Genomic DNA, 23,403 nt, shown 5'->3' on the forward strand with positions numbered 1-23,403 from the left:
ATACACCATTACTGTATAAACATATAAAAGCCAGCATCAAAAACTGGTGATGCTCTAGGCCAGTGTATTTAATATTCTTATTATTCTTCAAATGAAATTTCATGTGGAAATTCAATATAAAAAATATAAACTGGGGTCTCTGGTTAAAATGAAGAGTTTCCTGACCACTTCAGCTGAACCCCTAGCACTCCATGAAACACAATTAACAAAGTACTTTTTAGCAATCCCCCCAGAGATGTTGATACTGACTTGCTTGTTTAGCATATTCTATCATCCCATCCCTTTGTCATAGGGTCTCTTATTTTCACTGGTTAAGACTCACAGCCCCTCAGAGATCTATTCCAGCCACTTAAATGGCTCAGGAGTAGGCATGTCTTAACTAGCTTATTAGTGACTACTAAGGAGGGTAAGACTGGCTCCTTTATGATTCCTGTTGTGTTGACTTTGGCAAAGACAGGAAATCAGCCTATATATAAAGTCTATTTCTTTTTCTCCTCTCATCTCTATTTCTCTCCCTTGTCCTAGGTGTTTCTTTAATATTTTTCTTTTGGTGGCAGTATTGCTACACTGAAATGAAATTATTCCTTTCTCCCACTCTTTGATTTTGAAAAACACCTACAGTTCAAACAAATGTATTTTACTTGAAAAAAGTAACTTGCATCTGGGTCTGTGATTTGCATCTAAGGGAGATTTCCTAGAACCCATCTCCTAATAATTCTCTTCCCAGCCTTTGTTGATTATATAAGAAAGGAAGGTCAAGTAGATCCCATGATCTCTTTGTTTCTTTTCTTCATTTATTTTTCTTTCCAATAACTTTTCCATGGATATAAAATATACATATGCTAATTGCAGAAAATTGGGAAAATACATAAAGATTAAAGAAAATAAGTACCGTCCATTATAATCCCATAAACAAGACAGAACTAATAGTTTGAAGCAAATCTCTCCAGTGTGTTTTTTGTACATACTTTAACATAATTGTGATAATATGGTACATATAATTTAGTATTCTGGTTTTTATCACTTGTATATCATAAACATGTTTACATGCTCTTTGTTAAAACATTTTTAGATATCATTCTTAGTGACTAGAATAATCTATCACATGGATGTATCAGATTGTGTCCTTTAAAATGAAACATTTATGTTGCTTCTAAAATACCTGCTTTTTAACATGGAAGCAACCTAAATGCTTATTGATAGATGATGGGTAGGGGAGATGCAGTATTTGTGTGTGTGTATGTGTGTGTGTGTGTGTGTGTGTGTGTGTGTGTGTATGAATGTGTGTATACACATATATAGAAATATTACACAACCATAAAACAAATGAGATCTTGCCATTTGCAACAACATACATGGACCTATAGGGTATTATGTTAAGTAAAATAAGACTGAGAAAGACAAATACTACATGATTTAATTCAAATGTAGAATCTGAAAAAAAACCACAAATGAATAAACAAAAAGTAGAATCAGACCTACAAACACAGAGAACAAAGTTGCCAGAAGGGAGGAGAGTGGGACGGTAGGTTAAATGGGTGAAGGGGAGTGGGAGATACAGACTTCTAGTTATGGACTGAATAAGTCACAGGAATAAAAGCACAACATAGGGAAAATAGTAAATGATACTGTAATAGTGTTGTATGGTAAAAGATAATCAATTGTGGTGAACATTGCATAACATGTAAAGAAGTTGAATCACGAAACATCGTGAAACTAATGCACCTGAAACTAATGCAACATTGCATGTTAACAATACTCAAATTAAAAAAAAATTAAAAACCTGTATTTTAGGTAACATTTATATCAAATGAATGAACTGGGTATTCCCTTGTTTAAATAGACAGAATGCATCTTTGAGCAAATAAAGACCAAATGAAGACAACCTTCTACCTTATATTGGAGAATATAACATTTGAGGTATTTTCTCATTTTGCCCTAAAACTCACCTACTTAAGGAAGAGAAGAAATTCATAAGAGAAGAAAATAATTTTAAAAAACATGTAATTATGCTCTTGTCTAGAACAAACTAGCTGTATATCGTTGAAATTGGCGTACTTAATTCTATGATTGGCATTCCTTCCCAAGAGAGCTCAAATCCATGGAATTGTCACTCTTTCACATGTTTTAACAGAAGCTGTTCTTCTCCTAGCCAAAAATCTATCTTTTTGTATCCAGAGATTTTTTGAAACGAGGATCACCTTTAAGGGATGAGATATGAGCTATCAGGTATCTGGCACCAGGAGCAGACAGAGTTAATCAAAAAGTTGAATCCACTGGTGGTGCCTGGGTGGCTCAGTCGGTTAAGTGTCTGATTTCGGCTCAGGTCATGATCTCGCTGTTTGTGAGTGTGAGCTCTGCATTGGGCTCTGTGCTGACAGCTCAGAGCCTGGAGCCTGCTTTGGATTTTGGTGTCTCCCTCTCTCTCTGCCGCTCCTCTGCTCTCTCTGTTTCTCTCTCAAAAATAAATAAACATTTAAAGTTTTTTTAAAAAGTCAATCCACTGAATATACCCTGGAATTTTTGTTTTGTTGAGTTGTTTTTCCCCCCGATTTAGTTTTATAAAGTCCAAATTACCGAATGCCTTGCCTCCATCTCCACTAATCCACTTAGTCTTCTATCACTCTTCTACATGTAGTTTACAAATTTCTACTTAGTACACCATGCTCAGAAACCCATTCCAGATGGATATAGAAGAATAATAAGTAGTACAGGAACTACAGGATTCCCACTATTGCCACAGCCAATTGCAATATTTAGTACAATGCAAGAAATAACCCAAAAGTGTAGCCAGCAGACTCCAAATACCACCTAAGTAGTGGACCAGAATGCTTTAGAACATTTCCAAATGCAAAAAGTACCAAGTTACTTCATCCTTGATCCACTCCTTAGTTGAATCTATCTGACTCATTCTTTCTTATGTCCTTACTAGATGTAGGATCACCCACTCCCAGATCATAGTATTTATGCAACCAGAGCTACCATTATTAAGTATCTTGTCTTCAAACTATACCTAACTGAAAAGTAGGGCACAATTTATCCAATTACTCTCTCCCTTCCTAACTCTTCAAATAAACTCACTAGTCCTTTGTGTTTTCAGGCTATTTACCACTAAAAATGGATAAAAGAAACAAAAATAGCAAACTTGAACACTGACAAAAGTTTAACATTTAATAAAATTACAAAGTTCCTGGTATGGTCTTCCTGAATGTTTTTCTATTTTATGCCATCTAAAAAGCTTCATTGTATGTTTGGTGGGTTTTTCACCACGAACCTTACTCCAGTCCAAGTACTCACTTTCTTAGATTATTTAGATTCTTTTTTTCATGAAGGTTCACTTTGCTAGACTTTATGTTTGAGGAAGCAATAAAGCATAACAATTTAAAGGACATGCTTGCAGACTGGTCTCAGTCAACACTCCAGCTTGGTTATTTAATGTCCATGTGTCTTATTTGACTGATATGGAAGTCTTTCTGCACACAGCAGTGCCCTGGGACAGGTGGATATAGCTAGAAAGTGCGCAGCAGCCCTCAAGGCCCTCAGCAGTGTGTCCACAGGTGGGCTGTTTAATTGTGCACCCTGTGTAGTTTTGGAAAAGTGGAAGACCTACATCAGGGAAAGCCCTTGGTTGAGGTGTCTGTCCTTTTTGGAGGTGTAGAGTCTACTCCCTCATGTCACTTGTTCGCATGTTAATAAACTTCCTTTGGTTCTTCCCCCCCCCAATACCCATGTCTCTTTGTGCAAGACACATCTCACATTTTGAACCTGTAAAACACAGAGGACAGACTGCATTACTTTTACATTTCCTGTAAAATTCAAATTGTGTGTGAAATTCAGCATTCAGTGTGGACTGGGATTATCAAGAAAGTCTGTAATGCCAAAAAGGGTGTTATGTGTGTGTGAGGTGGACTACTAAAAAATGAAAAAGTTTTGAAAAGAACACAAAAATATCTGTTGCTTACAACATTAGCTGTATCTTCTGACCTCTTTACCCTTCTTGATTTGCTCCTTCCATTCTGTATTACTCTATGCTTTTATTAAATACTGTGTTGTTTTAAAACAGATATTTAAATATAAATAAATGTGAAAGGTTAGCAGTATGAAAAATGAGAGCAAGCAAAGCCCACATTGTGTATGGAAAGGACAACATTGCCACAGATGAAAGCTGTAAAGGGCCTTTGAGTTTCACAGTCTGCCTTTAGTTTCTCTGATAATATAAACCCATTCTAGGCAAAGCCTTGAGTTAGGCCCAGAAAACTTAGGTTTGCCAATGTGGGAATGTATGGCAGGGTAGTAGTGTGATATTGGGTATCTGACAAGAAATGGACTGATTTATATATTTTTTTCCCTTCTAAACTTACTATGGCCAATATCTTTTCAGGAGCATATCAAAGGAAAACGCTTTATTTGAGGCTTATTAGTTAGGGAATGCTAGTAACTAACAAAATTTCAATAGATTAATACAATAAAATTGTATTTTTAACATATATCACAGTCCAATGTAAGTAAGGAGGGTGAGAATTTTATGTCATTTTCAACTGATCTACACAGTATGAAAGGGAAAATAACTTCAAGAGCACTTGATCTAGAAAAGTCAGAAGAATCTGGGCCAAAACCCCTAGGTTACAAAATCAAGTAGTCTCATAGCAGCAGAATCTTGTTGATGACTGCCCTTGACATGTCTGTCCTGAGCTCTACTGCAGCATTCTAGACTGATTGCTTTCAATATTTGGTGCAAAGCTGAGATCTCTCATCACCATTATCCTAGGGAATTTCTTTGACCCTTTCATGTATTTTATTTTCAGGTTTTTTTTTTTTGCATTCTATGTTTTTCTCTTTCATCATTTATTACCTAATTTTGGTGGGGCACATCTTGTAGTTTCCACATGAGGAATAGTGCATGGTAGGCAGATTTTTTTTTGAAACTTCATATATTAGTTTGTTAGGGCTGCCATAACAAAGTACTATAAACTGAGTGGCTTACCCAACAGAAATGTGTTGTTTCACTGTTCTGGAGGCTAGAATTCCAAAATTGAGGTGTCAACAACTTTGATTTCTTTTGGGGGTTGTGAGGAAAAAAAATGTTCTATACAGCTTTCCTAGCCTCTTGTGGATTGTTGACAATCTTTGGCATTCTTTGTCTTGTAGACAAATTACCTCAATCTATACCTTCATATTCATGTGGCATTCTCAGTGTGTGTATCTGTGTCCAAATGTGCCTTTTAAATCTACTGGTAAAATGAATGGATAAGGAAGATGCCACAAACACACACACACACACACACACACACACACACAGACTGAATGGGATATTATGCAGCCATAAAAAGGATGTTTGTGCCATTTGCGACAACATAGATGACCTAGAAGGTATTATACTAAGTGAAATAAGTCATACTGAGAAAGACAAATACTCTATGATTTCACTTATATGTGGAATCTAAGAAAATGAATAAACAAACAAAAAGCAGAATCAGACCTACAAATACAGAGAACAACCTGATAGTTGCTAGAGGGAAGGGGGGTGGGGGGGTAACAAAATAGGTGAAAGGGAATGGAAGATACAAACTTCCAGTTATGGAATTAATAAGTTACAGAAATAAAAGTCACAGCATAGGAAATATAGTCAATGGCACTGTAATAGTGTTGTATGGTGACAAATGGTAGCTATACTTGTGATGAGCATAGCATAATGTATAAACTCACCAAGTCACTATGTTGTTTACCTGAAACTAATGTAACATTGTGTGTCAACTATTCTCAAATTTAAAAAAAAATTAAAAAAAAACAAATTTCCCCTTTTTATAAGGATAAAAACCTTATGGATTAAGGTTCCACCCTGCCCCAGTATGATCTCATATTAAGTAAAATTATATCTTTAAAAATCTTATTTCCAAACAAACTCACATTTTGAGGTAATGGGGGGTAGGATTTCCATATAGGAATTTGAAGGGAACATAATTAAATCCATGACAATTCACATATCTGAAAGTGTTTTCATGTACCTTAATATTTGGTCATAAAATTAAATGTTGAAAATAACTTTCCTTCAGAATTTTGAAAGTATTCATTCCTTCTTCATTTTCTAGTTTCTAATGTTGCCTATTGAGAAATCTAGTCATTCTAATTCTTGATTATTTTTACATATGGCCTGTTCATATTTCTCTGGAAGCTTTAACATTTTTTTTCTTTTCTTCAAGCACCCTGAAATCTTACAATTTCACCTGTTGTAGATCAATTTTTCTTCCCATCATTCAAGGCACTCTATGGGCCTTTTCTAGAAATCCAAGACATTCAGTCCTAGGATATTTTCTTGAATTTGTTAATGATTTGATGATTTCCATGTTTCTATTTTCACTGTTTTCTCTCTGTAGAACTCCTATTATATGGATGTTAGATCCTCTGGATTGGTCCATGACTATTTTACCTTGTATCTCCCATATACTATTTCTCTGTTTTGTTTACTTTTCTGGGAAATTTTTTCAACTGTCTTCAAAAGTTTCTATTAAGTTTTTCATTTTTGCTATCACGTTTACAAGTCCCAAAGTCTTTTTTATTTTCTGAATGCTACATTTGTATAAATTCTTACTTTTGTTTGTATCTCTACCTGCATAATTTTTGTTTGCTCTACATTTCTTTCTCTGTTAGTTTCTTCACTGTCTCATAAGTTTTAGTTACCTGTTCTTACTTCTTTTTACTGATTGGAATCTCTGAGTTCACATTTATGACTTGTTGACTTTGAACTTTATTTTAAGGTTATATTACTATACTGTCACTATGATTATAAAAGTTTATTTAAGGATGGTTTGATTGCCCCAAAAATACTTTTCAGCATCCTGCTTAAAAGGCAAAGACTTATTTGCTACCTTTTAAGAAGAAGGTGGAAGTGGAGGACAAAGTTATGGGGGAGGTAGTTTCACTTTAGTACAATAGCCCTATCCTCAGCTATAACTAGTGTTCTTCACTCAAGATAGCTTTTGTTTCACCCTCTCCAAAACCCAGAGAATAAAAAAGACTTTGGGACTTATAAACAAGATAGCAAAAAATGAAAAACTTAATAAAACTTTTGAAGATAGTTGAGAAAATTTCCCATAAAATTAAACAAAACAGAGAAATAGTATATGGGAGATAAAAGGTGAAATAATCATGGACTAGTCCAGAAGATCTAACATCCATATAATAGGAGTTCCACAGAGAGAAAACAGTGAAAATAGAAACATGGAAATCATCAAATCATTAACAAATTCAAGAAAATAAATGCCCAGGTTTCTGCCATTGTGATATAGAGCACAGAAAAAAATATATAGGGCTCAAAACAGCTACTTAAACATTTTTCAGGTGATACTATGTATTTAAGCTTCCTTTAAGGTAGACATTAGGGCAATACAACAATAACTCAACTTTCCTTATTTCACTTCCCCATCTTCTTTGAAGATTAAACACAGCCATGTGACTTGTTTTGGCCTTGAAATGTAAGGAGATGAAATACGTCATTTCCCGGCAAAATGCTAAAGAGTAAAAAGGGGTGCCTGGGTGGCTTAGTCAATTAAGCATCTATCTGACTTCATGATCTCATGGTTCATGGGCTTGAGCCCCCTGTCTGGCTCTGTGAGGACAGCTCAGAGCCTGCTTCAGATTTTGTCTCCCTCTGTCTCTCCCCTTCTCTCTCTCCCTCTCTCTCGGTCTCTCTCTGTCTCTCTCTCTCTCAAAAATAAATAAACATTTAAAAAATAAAGAAAGAATAAATGTATGATTTGACATGTTACTTTTCCCTTCCTATGGCAATCATGAAAGAATATTTCAAGGTGGGGCCCCCATAAACCTCATTTCCTGAGTTATTACATTGAACATGTAATGTGAACAAATCTTATGTTTTCAACCTATGAGATTCTGGTTACCACAGTATAACCTAGGCTATCAGTCATAGACTCTACTTTATCCTTACTTCCAAATTAACTATGGCCACCATTTTTGACCTTTTTTGAGGATGATTCAGCATAAACTTATTTGTTCTTATCTTTACCTTTTTGCCAACATAGGATTATGTTTTCTTGAGCATGGTTAGTTGGTTCCTACCTGTCCATCTGTATTCTGGCTAATCAGACTTAATGGCTTCCATCTTCTCTCCTATTTCCCCCTCGTTGTGGATTTATGATTTTTAAAAAGATACCTTTTTTCTAGTTTTAACAAGGTTTCAAGAGGTAGTGAAATTAGATGTGTGCATTCAAGTTGCCATTTTTACTCAGAAGTTTCACCACTCCATAGAAACTTGAAACATTCAGAAAATGAAGGAAAATTGAAGGACTTGCTGAATTTTGGATCTATTTCCTAGCTCCTTTGGATTCTTGCCACCTGCCACAGTTTGATGTTGGGGAGAACCACCCATGACCTCCAGAGGCTGAGTCAAGGAAGCTATTTTGGTAAGACTTTGTGTTTACCATAAGGGCTCTAAGGCTTGAATGTACTTATCACACTCTGGTGTCTAGTCAAACGTCCCCCAATAAATAGTTGCCTTAGGTATTGGGTCTGGCATCAGCTTAAAGAGCATGGGGCTAATCTAGTACAGTGCATTCTGCAGTTTTAAATTTTCTGGTGGCAACATTTCTGGCACATGCTTATGTTTCTTGGCATTCCTTAGGTCTTTTATTAATGCACCCTAAGATTCACCCATGTTTTGTCTTGGGGGAAGCCAGGAAATAGTGTACAAGGTATGGGGGGAAATTGAGTCAGAAAGAAAATATTTGGCAGTTTTTGGAGATCTTTCCACTGATGTGGTATGTCCTAAAAGATAAGAGCTGCAGAGTCATCTAAGGCTGATACCTCTGAGGTCCTAAGGAACTCTAGCCTGGGCTTAGTGAATCTGAGTTATAGACTATGCTCAGTTATTAACTCCTTGTGTGATATTGGGACACACTTTCACCTCCCTGAGCCTCTGTTTCCTAAAATCTCTTCCAGCTAAAACACTGTAATTCAGTAAAGCTTACCAGTACTTGGAATTGTTCTGCTTAGTGTAATAATGGTTTAAGGAGGAAAATGAGTAGGCTGAGTAAAGTGTGATCTTTCCAAGAGATACAAAATTGTTTCCCAATTAAATGTACATATCTTAAACCAGTTCCCAGTTACTGAACCTGTGTGAGTCAGCCTCATGATGGGGCTGCACGGACAGGAATTCAGAATCTGGGAAGTGGGTGTCGATAGGCACACAATACTTTTTATCTTTCACAGCAAAGCAGGACTGTGGTGCTCAGAGTTGAGTGTCACATTTTAAGGGAACAAGGAGAGGCTGGAGAGTTTTTAGGGCTATAACCAGGACGATCAAGATATTTTGAACTATGCCACATGAAGAAGAACACATGGGTTCAGGGAGTGAGTAGCTGGCACAAGAACACCAGGAAGGTCTGGCCCCCTGTTGTTAGCTATCTGAAGGGCTCTAATGGGGAAGGGGAGAGTGATTTCAAACCCAGCTCAACAGGTGTAGTGGGTTTTGGTAGTTACATATAACAAATGGACAGATTTAAAGTCAATAGAAAGATCCAGCTAGATTTTAGACATATAGAATCCCTCAGAAATTAGTAGATTTCTGCTGTTGAAAGTTTTTGAGGAGAGACCCAATTACTATTTCATAGGAATAATGTAGAAAGGGTCAAATATTAGGTGAAGAATTGGATCAAATTTTCCAAATTATCAGAGTATCTTTCAAATCCTGAGGGTTGATCACTCATGTCAGTGGTCAAGTCAGTGGAAAGGGAATTTTAATCATGAGGGCTACAACTCAAAGTCAGGGAATACTTGTATACCACCATTTATAAGGCTGGTCCTGTTCATTGGCCACTGGAAAAATATCTGATTGCCTTCCTGAAGACTCAATCTTAAACCCAGCACTGTTGTGATTGTTTTCCAATATTCAAAATTTACATCTCTTTCAGTTTGTACATTTCTTTCTGTTTCTTCAAGTACAAATTGAATATTTGAACCACAATATCACAAGGTTGTTGAGATTTAAATATAACGAATATGAAGCTGTGTGGTAAGATGTAACCTGCCACAGAAAAATACAAGTTTATTATTGCTAGTGTTGTTATGTTCACTGACCTAAGTACAATATGGTCTCTGATAGAGTTTAATGAAGGACAGCTTCCCCAAAGTAGGAAGAGGTAAATAGTTTTCTGAGTAATTACCTCTAACTCTGACAATGATTGCTAACCTTCACAATCACCTCTAGAATCATCTACTTTTCCTATTAGAGCCATGTGAAAAGAAAATGGAAAGAGATGGTTGAAGGCAATAAGTAGTTGAAGGTAGGAAAGTGCAGACAGAACAGCAAAAGCTATATAAGAGCATGTGGGAAAGGGACTGGGTACAGCAGAACCAGAACCAAGAATAGAACATATGAAAGCCAATAAGATAGTCAGTGTCTTATGCAAATGCTTCTAGTACTTTCCAAATGAAAACTTTTAGAAATGTGTTCTCTTTTTTGTACAAGATTGTTTAGGTGGTGCCACCACAGGACAGAGATCATTTTCCAAAGCCTGGGGACTCTAAGAGAGTACAAAAGCCTCTACTTTCTTTGGCACAGGTATGTTGGTTGGGGAACTTCATCTCTGCAAATGGGTTGACTAAAGAACTAGTATAATGGGAAAGGGAATTGGATCCCTGGAATGAACTCTGGAGCTGGCAAAAACAGCTGATATTCTTCCCTATACTCCCAGCTGTTTCTAGGAAACAAACAAGCATTGTTTACCTTTTGAAGAGGAGGGAAAAAAAGGATGTTTCTTTCAGTGGGGAGGAAAAAGGATGACTCTAATTATCTCTGGGCTTGGGCTTGTTTATTTATCAGCTGCTAGGAACCAATTGTTTTCTGATGCCAAGTCCCAGTTCACAGGGCCTATGTAAGGAAAAGATGTATCATTAATGAGAAGTGGATATCAGCGTCACTGTGCCTAGTAACACCTCAACACTCTTGATATAAGTCTTTCTCGGTTGTTCCTCTTTCTCTTTTCTGTTTTGTTTCGCTCTATGCTCTTTTCATTTCTCCCCCTCTTCATTTTCTTTGTCTTTAATTCTTACCTATATTTCCTAGTTCTTTCCCATTATCCCTGTTCTACATTCCTTCTTTCTTTTTCTCCCTATGTATGGGTTTCTCTTGCTTCTTATCATCCCCAGCTGACTCAGACTCCATGCAGATGTGCATCCAGGAGACATTTCCACCTCTGCCTCAAAAAAAAAAAAAAGATACAAATCCCTTATTAGCTCATCTTCTTGGCTTTCCAGCCAGGGAAAGATTGCTCCCCAGATAGATACAACTTTACCTTAATTCAATTCAATTCAATATGAAATGACTCAAACCAAGGGACTTCCATATCTGCCCTTGGAAATGATCATTACATGGTTTAACACTACATGCTTTCAATTTTCCTTCTCCTTGGTCTACTATTTCTTTTGTTTCACTTTAACCCACTACTCCTGCTTAGATTATCTAAGATCACCCTAAACTTTTCTGCTTTTCCTTCATGTTTATTGTTTTATAGGGCTTGAGTGTACTTATCACACACTCCCACAGAGTAATGCTTTTGCCCACTAAAAAATTATGTTCCATGGCCATTGCTCCATGAGGTAGTTAGCATTATCACCATTTTTTAAATATGGAAATTGAAATCCAAAGGGATTAAGAAATTTACAAAAGAACAAAGAGTTACAAGTAGTGGGCGTGAGATCAAAACTACATCTGCTTGATTCCAAAGCCCATGATGGTCTGTTCACAACAGCAAAACAGGCTTAGCACTGCTTATGAAAAAAATCTCACAAAATACTTCTCTAGTCACTTGACCAAACCTCAGGTATAGTCCAAAATTCACCTGAAGTTTTGATTTTGAAGTACATGAAAGGAAGCATGGTATATAAGAATTCCTGAGCTATAGTCCTAGACACACACATACATTATACACACATATGTATATAAGAATTCCTGAACTTATAGTCCTAGATACACACATACATTATACACACATATACTGTGTGTGCCACGCATTAATCTAAGTACTTTATGTAAACTAACTCATTGTTTTTATCTGCATTTCAAAGATGGAGAAAGTGAAACAAGTGAAGTTAAGTAATACTCAAGGTCACCCAGCTATTAAGTAGCAGAATTAGGTCCAAACTCAGTCTGACTCTAGAACATTATCTCTTGCCAAACATCAAGCATAACTTTGGCTCCACTGGTCTTTTTCCTTCTCAGATGCTTATCCGTATACAAAATGAGCACCTTGGACTGATGCAAAGGTCTGCAAGCTATATTTTTTAGAACACTGAGGTTCCATAGATGTATCTTAGGGGCCAGAGAAAAGAAAAAAGGTAAAAAAGAAGAGACCAACCAACAGTGCTCTAGATCTCCCAGCTTTCTTTCAAACCAGAACAGATCCACTTTTATGTGCTTTATGTATTAGAGTTCCCCCATGAAAAAATGTTTGAAAATACATTTAAATGATGAAGCAAATGGGTAGCAGAATGTTTTGAAAAAAGGCAAACACTTTCCTTTCATTTTAGTGTTCACCTATATTTAGCTCTTGTATTTAGTCTCTCACAGGAGACCATTTATTTTCATGAATTTTATTTTTGCTCCAAGACACTGCAAGTTGCATCTAGGTGTTCAAATTATTTCCTTTGTATCTTTTGCACTATCTTTATCTGTTTCTTAAAGACATCAGGTCTAATCTTACTAATTTTCAGTCTCAGTACTTCTCACACCACATATCTATTATCATCCAAAGATTATGAAATTCTTTGAATTCCTAGGAACATGGTTATTTTTAGTGAGGTGAGATGAAATTTTTATTAGAGTAAGGATTCGAAAGTTTTTGCAACTATTTTGTTATAGCCTAGACTTAAGTTCACAGTTTTATTACACTCAGATAAATCTGTGCACCAAGGATATGTTAAGTACAGTATAATCTAAATATGAGGCTAAACAAAAATGCAGAGTACTAATTGAAATAATGTGGGGGAAAGGGAAGAGTTAAAAGTCCTAAATCAGCTGCTTTATCTCAAATTATAACTAAAATCCCATATGGTACTTTTTCTTCTCTCTAACTGATGTTAAAACGTTCTCATGTGTGTTGGGAGACTGAATTAAGCTGCATTTAGGAAGTTTGTAAGGTCTGTGACATTGAGGTCAGACATCTTATTAACACTTCCATGAATTACAGACCTTTCTTGGAGTAATCTTCATTAGACCCAGTCACATTCCAATATTCATGGAAACTTATGGAGGAAAAAAGATGAGTCAGTTTTGAAAACTGGTGGCCATAGTTAAATTCCAACATCAAATTCATCATCTATATATATTTTACTTGACGTAATAAAGCCATAATGTCATAATAATATGTTCCATATTAGATGGCTCCTTTGAAAGTTACCACATATCAGATGACTGCTTTGAAAAAAAAAGATGAATTTCTCTGGATTACTAAAGTATGACTGAGTTGATCATTTGACTCACCTATCATGGTATGTGTAATATAACAAAACCACATTATGAGGCAAGAGACAAAAAATGGAATGAACCTTTTTTGTTTTATATCAGATATAGCGTAATTAGACAGACAACAAAAGTGAATGTGATATTTTGAGGGTCTATATAATCACCAGGGTAACCTATTAGCCCTTATTTTTACTTCACATTTATTGTATCATTGGAATTTCATAATATATTTTTGAGAAATGCCTTACTGAAACTTCACTCTTTCTGGTTCTGTGAAAGAAGAACCATTTGTCTTTTCCAAGTGAGGAATAAATTGGAGGCTTCAATGCTCTTTTCTACTTTGTTTATCCTAGAGAAATATGAGAATTTTATGATTACTCATGGAAAGAATAATCATCTGGTTTTTCACCCATTGTTTTCTTCCAAAATAGCTGCCTACCTCGGTCTCTCTGCAATGCACAGAAGACATAAATAAGAAAATGAAGTGAATAGATGAGTCTAAAATTTTTACAGAACAAAAATTTCTACTGAGTTCCTCAGATAATGTGAAATAGAGTTTATGAATCAGAGAAACTATGAGAGATTGGAAAGACAAACGTTTGTCAACTTGGTTATTTTTAATGCTCATTTTTTAACTTTGTTTTCATCCATTTTTGTTTCTAGTAATGTTTAATAATGTTTTTAGAAACATTAGTAAAACATAGTACTTATCAGTTGAGTTAAAGATAACAAGGAAAAAGGAATGCTTTTGTGTCCAAAGTCTGGGTGGAATGGGAAGTAGTGTTTTTTTTTAAGTTTATTTACTTTGATACAGAGAGAGAAAAAAAATAACATGAGCAGGAGAGGGGCAGAGAGAGAGGGTGAGAGAGAGAATCCTAAGCAGACTCTGCACTTTCAGCACAGAGCCTGATGCGGGTCTCAAGCTCATGAATCATGAGATCATGATCCAAGCCAAAATCAAGAATTGGAAGCTCAACCAACTGAGCCATCTGGAAACCCCAGAAAGGGAGTGTGCTTTAATGTGAATTCCACAGAAGAGTACAAAAGGGAAACTATTTCAAGCCATAATCTACCGTTTAGAGACTTAATTCCCAGAAATCTCTACTCCATCTTTGGAAATTTTGTTTTTGATAACTAGAAGGGTTATTGCTTTGGCAAACTCACCAAAAGGTGCTATTGAACACTAAATTATTAAACTGCCTCTTCTTTCATTGATATATATATTACTACACACTTCATATTCAATGATATGTTATTCAACCAATCAAATGTCTAAACTATGTAATGGTTAATACTGAGATAAGTGTTGTCCTCAGATTCACAATAATAGTTAATATCATTAAATACACTGCTACTCTTCAGTTATAGTTCAGCCTGTGAAGAGAAAACTACAGAGAAAGGAGATTTTTGCAAAGTACTCTAGGCCACAAGTTTTGGCTGGAAAGTTTTAGGACGTAATAACTTAAAAGGAATTCACATTTTATCCCCTTCAGTGCTTATGAGACCCATGAGTCCTCACATATATTGGCAGACTAAATTAGGTTTGGTTTGGCTAAAATTTGTCTCTGTTAAATTGGAGTTTGTTTTATTAATACACATACATTTCAATGCCTAAAATTTTGGCTTACAAGAATTCTACTCCTGAAAATTTTCTGTTCTGTTTACTCTAACTTGGCTGCATACAGAAGAAGGCAAGCCACCAGTATGCCAGGAAAATGGGAATTGTGCTGGACTTCAGACTCTATGAAGAGGAAGACAGCACACTTAGCTTAATATTACTTCTAGAATTAAGTTAAAGATCTAAGTAATTAAAAATTTAGATTTTTCAACTTGATTACTAGGAAGCAGATGTTACTTACTGTGCTATTTAAGCTTTTGGGTTTTTTTTTTACTAGTTTCTGTCTTTATTGGATTTTGGATCAGTTGGCTTGTGTGTTTTCTTATTAAGTGTTTAATTTTAATTCCAGTATAGTTCACATACAGTGTTATATTAGACTCAGGTGTACAACAATGTAGTGATTCAACAATTTTATACATCATTACTCAGTGCTCATCATGATAAATGTACCCTTAATCCCCTTTACCTACTTCACCCATCCCCCAATCCACCTCCGCTCTGATATGTTTTATTTTAAGTGAGTACCCTCTGTTAAGTGATATTAATATTTTTCAACAAGAACTTGAATCATTCTTCATAGTACATGGTTGTAAAAGATATATATAAAAGATTCCATTCAAGAAAAATAGAATGTAGGGGCGCCTGGGTGGCTCAGTTGGTTGAGCGTCTGACTTTGGTTCAGGTCATGATCTTGTGGTTTGTGGGTTTGAGCCTTGCGTCGGGCTGTCAGCACAGAGCCTGAAGCCTGCTTCAGATTCTGTGTCTCTCTCTCTCTCTCTCTCTGCCCCTCCTCTACTCATGCTCTGTCTCTCTCTCCTTCAGAAATAAACATTTAAAAAATCTTAAAAAATAGAATGCACATTTTCTTCAATTACACATAGAAATTTTCTGTGGTTAAATCACATACAAACAGACATAATAAATATAATACATTTAAAAGACCAAAATCACAACAAGTATATTTTCCAAACACAATGGTACAAAATTAAAGATCAACAATGAACCACCCTGGACCCAAAGCAACTTACACATTTAATGCAATCCATATCAAAATATTAACAACATTTATCATAGAACTAGAACAATCCTAAAATTTGTATGGAACCAAAAAGACCCCAAAGAGCCAAAGCAATCTTGAAAAAGAAAAGCAAAACTGGAGGCATCACAATTCTGGACTTCAAGTTATATTACAAAGCTGTAGTGATCAAGACAGTAAGCTATTTGCACAAAACCAGACACATAGATCGAAGGAACAGAATAGGAAACTCAGAAATGGACCCACAACTGTATTGTCAATTAATTTTTGAGAAAGCAAAAGCATTGGAAAGATTATCCGATGGAAAAAAAAGATAGCCCCTTCAACAAATGGTGTTAGGAAAACTGGACACCACCACACAAAATAATAAAACTTGACCACTTTCTTACACAATACACACAAAAAATTCAAAATGGACAAAAAACCTAAATGTGAGACAGGAAACCATCAAAATCCTAGAGGAGAACACTCACAGTAATCTATTTGACATCGGCCATAGCAACTTCTTACTAGATATGTCTCCTGAAGCAAGGGAAACAAAAGCCAAAATAAACTATTGAGACATCATCAATGTAAAAAGCTGCTGCACCATGAAGGAAACAATCAATAAAACTAAAAGACAACTTTTTTATGGGAACTTTTATAATAAGAAAATATATTTGCAAATGACATACTGATAAAGGGTTAGTATCCAAAGTCTATAAAGAACTTATCAAACTCAAAACACAAAAAATAAATAATTCAGTGAAGAAATGGGAAGAAGATATGAGTAGATAATTTTCCAAGGAAGACATCCAGATGGCTAAAAGACACATGAGAAGATGTCCAACATCATTCATCACAGGGAATTACAAATCAAAACTACAATGAAATATCACCTCACATCAGTCAGAATGGCTCCAATTAACAACACAGAAAACAGGTGTTGGTGCAGGTGAGCATGCAGAGAAAGGAGAATGCTTTTACACTGTTGGTGGGAATGCCAACTGATGCAGCCACTCTGGAAAACAGTATGGAACTTCCTCAAAAAGTTAAAAGTAGAACTACTCTATGATCCAGCAATTTCAATACTAGATATTCACTCAAAGGATAAAAAAATATAGTTTCAAAGTGACACATGCACCATGATGGTTATAGTAGCATTATCAACAGTAGCCAAATTACGGAAAGAAACCAAATGTCCATCGACTGATGAATAAAGAAGATGTGATATATATATATATATATATATATATATATATATATATATATATGTGTGTGTGTGTGTATGACACAATAATACACACACACACACACACTAGACTATTACTCAGCCATAAAAAAGAATGAAATCTTGTCATTTGCACTGAAGTGGATGGAGCTAGAGAGTATTATGCTAAGCAAAATAAGTCAGTCAGAGAAAGAAAAATACCATATGATTTCACTCATATGTGTAATTTAAGAAACAAAACAGATGAACATAGGGGAAAAAGAGAGAGAGGCAAACCAGAAAACAGATTTTATAGAGAACAAACTGAGGGTTGCTGGAGGGGAGGTGAGCAGGGGGATTGATTTAAATGGGTGATGGGTATTAAGGAGGGCACTTGTTGAGATGAGCACTGGGTGTTGTATGTGAGTGATAAATCACTAAATTTTCCACTGAAACTAATATTACACTATATTAATGAACTGGAATTTAAATATAAACTTAAAACTACAAATAAATAAACAAATAAAAACAAAACTAGAAAATCCACGATGTAAATGTTAGCTATTTAATATATAAATATGAAATACACACTACTTTATAAGCAATGGGTCAAATAAGAAATCAAGTGGCAAATCAAAATATGTCTCAAAACAAAAGAAAAAGACACCACAATATTCCAAAACCTATGGAATGTAGCAAAAGTAGATGTTAGAGTAAAATTTATGATATAAATGCTTATATTCAGAAAAAACAAGTTCAAATAAACAACTCAATAATGCACCACAAGGAATTAGGAAAAGTAAAAACTTAGATGAAATTTAATAGAGGAAGGAAATACCAAAGAAAAATCTGAAATAAGTGAAATAGAGACCAGAGTAAACAATAATATAACATTGAAAGTAATGACCAGTTTTTCCAAAAAAAAAAATAAATAAACAAAATTGGCAATGTTTTAACTACTCCAACTAAGAAAAAAAAAGAGAGAAGCCTCAAATACCAAAATGAGAAATGGAAGAGAAAACAATACAACAGACAACCCCAGAAATACATAGTGTGATAACAGATGTAGGGGACCTAAGATGGCAGCATAGTAGGAAGACCCTAGGCTTGTCTACCCCTTGAACACAGCTGGATAACTATCAAATCATTTTGAATACCCAAGAAATAGACCTGAGGCCTGACAGAACAAACTGTACAACTAGAGACCATATTGAGGAAGATAGGTAGTATGGAGATATGGTTTGGGAGAGAAATGGAGCACAGGGCCTGCATAAGATAGGGAGTGCTGGTCAAGGAGAAAGGTGAGAGGCCGTGAAATGCACAGGGATATGCACAAAGAGAACACTTCCCAAAAACCATTGGCTGGGAAAATGAGAGGAGCTGATTTTCATGAGTTTTTGCAAACAGTGGGGCTCAAAGACAGGAGTTTTAGAGGTCTGTATGCTTGGCTGGGATAGAGCCCTGAGGGTGCTTTCCTACTCCTGGAGAGAAGGCAGGCAAGCTGCCCAGGGGCTGACTGATGGCACAATCTGAGAATTATCTAAGGCACATGGGGAGAAACTGTTCACTCTTCTTGGATGGAGATCATCTATGAGAGGTGATGTTCGCAGACTCGCCTCTCAGGGAACAAAAGAGCTGACAGGTGCCATTTCCCTCACCCGTCCCTCAGCATGTGTGCAGAGACACATACTGAAGGCAGCTAAATCAGACACTGGCTATTTAGTCTTCTTTTCTCCAAATCCCATGCTCCTGCTCTCTGGCATGACTACCCTTCTTGGTGAAACATGCATCACTCCCAGAGCAGCAAGACCTTCCCCTAGAAGACCAGAGCAGGTCCCTGACACACCATGTCACTAAAGTTTCGAGTTTTAAAAGTCAGTAGGCTTGGCTGGGATAGAGCCCAAACTGCACCGCTCTGCTCCAGGCAAACAAGTGACTGGGAGACAGACAGCATGAAAACAATAATCTGAAAAATGCCTGGGATGCATGAGGGGAAATTACTCTTCTGTGCGAGTATACACACACACACACACACACACACACACACACACACACACAATGGAGTATTACTCAGCCATAAAAAAGAATGAAATTTTTTTTTAAACATTTTTTTTTCAACGTTTATTTTTCGGACAGAGAGAGACAGAGCATGAACGGGGGAGGGGCAGAGAGAGAGGGAGACACAGAATCGGAAATAGGCTCCAGGCTCTGAGCCATCAGCCCAGAGCCTGACGCGGGGCTCGAACTCCCGGACCGCGAGATCGTGACCTGGCTGAAGTCGGACGCTTAACCGACTGCGCCACCCAGGCGCCCCAAAAAGAATGAAATTTTGTCCATTTGTCAGTGGATTGAGCTAGAGAGTATTATGCTAAGTGAAATAAGTCAGAGAAAGACAAATACCGTGATGATCACTCATATGTGGAATTTAAGAAACACAACAGATGAACATAGAGGAAAAAGAAAAAGAGAGATAAACCAGAAAATGGGGTCTTCAGTATGGAAAACAAACTGAGGGTTATTGGATGGGAGGTAGGTGGGGGAATCAGTCAAATAGGTGATGGATATTAAGGAGAACACTTGCAATGAGCACTAGGTGTTTTATGTAATTGATGAATTACTAATTTCTCCACTGAGGCTAATATTACGCTGTATCTTAATTAAGTGTAATTTTAAAAAATATTTTTAACTGTTTTAAAAATGTTTTATTTATTTTTGAGAGATAGAGACAGAGCACAAGTGGGAAAGGGGCAGAGAGAGAGAGGGGGAGGCTCAGAATCTGAAGCAAGCTCTAGGCTCCGGGCTGTCAGCACAGAGCTGGAGGCGGGTCTTGGACCCACGAACTAGGAGATTATGACCTGAGCTGACATCAGACACTTAACCGACTGAGCCACTCAGGCTTCCCTTGTAAATATTTTTTTAAGTTTATTTATTTATTTTGAGAGAGAGAGAGAAAGCGAGAGAGCATGCGCACAAGTGGGGGAGGGGCAGAGAGAGAGGAGGAGAGAGCATCCCAAGCAGGTTCTGCACTGTTAGCACAGAGCCCAACACGGGGCTTGAAATCACGAACTGTGAGATCATGACCTGAGCTGAAATCAAGAGTTGGACACTTAACAGACTGAGCCATCCAGGTACCCTAACTAACTGGAAGTTAAGAAAAACTTGTAAAAAAATAAATACCTAATGTGATAAACAGTTATAAACAGTTATAAACTAAAATGAGTATAACAGATTAGTATAAACAGTTATAAACTAAAATGAGATAACTTATTTTTCTAATTGAGATTAGGTGAATATTTATTTTGTATGTATTTGTTATGACCACAAAACAAAATGCTAATAATAGTGGCTACCAGTTAGACAATTTAGAATATGCCCTAGTATTATAGCATGAGGTTGCAGTAAGCAGTGGACTAGCAGACTGGCCTGAAGAATGAGACAGATATGATAAGCTCTCCACATATCCATTCAGGATAGCCTGAAGAAGACCCCAAAATCCCCATATCCCTGGCTAAAGCATGAGACTGTATTGCCTGCAAAGAGCTGAAGCCAGAAGGCCTAGTGGGAAGTAAAATCCAAGGCATTATTGAAAACTGATTGATTAATTCAATAATAATACTTTCTTTATGTTATTTAATTGGGCTTAAAAGGCCATGATAGGATTATATAATTCTTTCTATTTTTGTAAATTCTTTGTAATTTCGAAATAGTTAATTTAGAAGTACACTAGAATTGGGAATAGTTTTTTAATCTCTGAATTGTGATTCTTTGAAATCTTTCTCCCCATCTACAGAGTAAAACTCTTAATTACCTTTACTGCCTCTTTTAGTTTTAGAGAAATAATATCAATAGAGAACTTTAGAATGTTAATAATAGCCAATATTTATTGAGCACCTTTTATTAGCCAATGCTATGCTGACTTTACACATTTTATGTCATTTAATTCTACAGTGTCCTTAGGGTAATAACAAATCAGATAATTTAGAAAAAAAAAAAAAACCAGGTAATTCCTAAGAGCACACAAGTTAATACAATTGAATCATGAATCTTGAGTTCAAGAAATAGAAAATTTTCTTAGACCAGTAACAAGAATGAAATTTGTATTAAGAATCAAAAATCTCCCCGCATAGAAAACCCTATGACCACATAGTTTCATTGGTGAATTCCAACACACATTTTAATAATAATTAATGAAAATCTTTATCAAAATCCTACAAATAATGGAATAGAGAGAACACCTTCAAAGTCATTCCATGAGACCAGGACTACCTTGATATGAAAGCAGCATAAAAACAATACAAGAACAAAAACATCTAGATTTTTCAATATAAGAATTGCTACTCTGACTTTATTTTGTCATCCATTTGCATGACAAGTGTTTCTCCACCCCCTCACATTCAGTGCACAGGTGTTCTGGGGTCTGAAATTTGTCTCCTGTAGGCAACATATAGGTGGGTCCATTTTTTAATCCATTCTGATGCCTTATGTATTTTAATTGGAGCGTTTAGTACTTTTACATTCAGAGTAATTATTGATAGATATGTACCTAGTGACATTTTATTTCTTGTTTTGTCATTGTGGAGATTTTCTCTGTTCCTTTCTTGTCTTTGTCACTTTTGGTCTCTCCTTTTCACACAGAGTCCCCTTTAATATTTCTTGCGGGGCTGGTTTATTGGTCATAAACTCCTTTACTTTTTCTTTGTCGGGAAATTCTTTATCTATCCTTCTATTCTGAATGAGATCCTTTCTGGATAGAATATTCTTGGCTGCAGTTTTTTTTTCCCATTCAGCACTTTGAATATATCATGCCACTCCCTTCTGGCTTGCCAAGTTTCTGTTGCAAAATCTGCAGCTAGCCTTATGGATCTTTGCTTGAAAGTTAAGGACTTCGTTTGTTTTGCTGCTATAGAGATTTTTCTTTACCACTATATTTTGTGTATTTAATTACAATATGTCTTGGTGTTGGCCTGCTTTTGTTGATTTTGATGGGAGTTTGCTGTGCCTCCTGGATCTCGATGTCTGTTTCCTTCCTCAGATTAGGAAGTTTTCTGCTATTATTTCTTGAATAAATTTTCTGCTCCCTTTTCCCCTTCCTCTTCTGGCACCTGTTTAATATGAATGTTAATATGTTTGATGGAGTCATTGAGTTCCCAAAGTCTATTCTTATGTTCCAGAATTCTTCTTTCTTTCTCTTATTCAACTTCATTATTTTCCATTATTTTGTCTTCTAGGTTACTAATTGGTTTCTCTGCTTCTTCCAGCCTGCTGTTCTTTGCATGACGCCTGTTTCCAATCTCGTTTATTGCATTTTTCATCTGTTTCTTTTTTTATCACTTTATCTCTATTGTAAAGGACTTCCTTATGTCTTCCATTCTTTTCTCAAGCCCAGTTAGTATCCTTACAACTGTTGCTTTAAATTCTCAATAAGGTATGTTACCTATGTCTGTTTTGCTTAGATCTCTGGCCATAGTGTTATCTTGTTCTTTCATTTGGGTTGAATTCCTCTATCTTGGCATTTTGTCTAAGTCTCTTCCTTCTTCTCTGTGTTAGAAAAGACAGTTATGTCTCATACTTCTGAAAGTAATGGCCTTATGAAGAAGAGATTTCTTTAGTGCTTAGGGCCTGGCACCTCAGGGAGTGTCTCTGGTATGTGCTGTTTGTGGTCTGTGGTTGTATTTTGGCTGTTATTCTTCAGGCTAGTCATCTGCAGAGGCTCTCCTTGTCTGTAGTGGGCAGTGTTTGGTCCCTGGCCTGAGTGTGTTAGTTTTACCTAGGTGTTCTCTTGTCTGAAATGAAACCTGACAACACCTCCACTAGAGATGTGGCCCTGCAGAATTCTCTGGTTGGGTAACATGGTTTTGGCAGGGGTTTGTGCTGGTCTTCTGGGGGAGGGACTTGTCACACTGGGACTGAGGCAAGCTTGATTGAGAAGGGCAATTCACTGGGTGGGGGGGAGGGGTCTTGCTGTAAGCAAGTTGAGCAGCTAGTGTCCATGCTGAGCTACTTCCCTTCAATGGCTCTGTGCTTATGTTGAGGGCTGGGGAAGGGAAATGTTGTCTGGTGCTGGCCAGCTCCTTTGTTCCCCA

This window comes from Acinonyx jubatus, chromosome X (assembly GCF_027475565.1).
Source record: "Acinonyx jubatus isolate Ajub_Pintada_27869175 chromosome X, VMU_Ajub_asm_v1.0, whole genome shotgun sequence".
In the NCBI taxonomy this organism is placed as follows: domain Eukaryota; kingdom Metazoa; phylum Chordata; class Mammalia; order Carnivora; family Felidae; genus Acinonyx; species Acinonyx jubatus.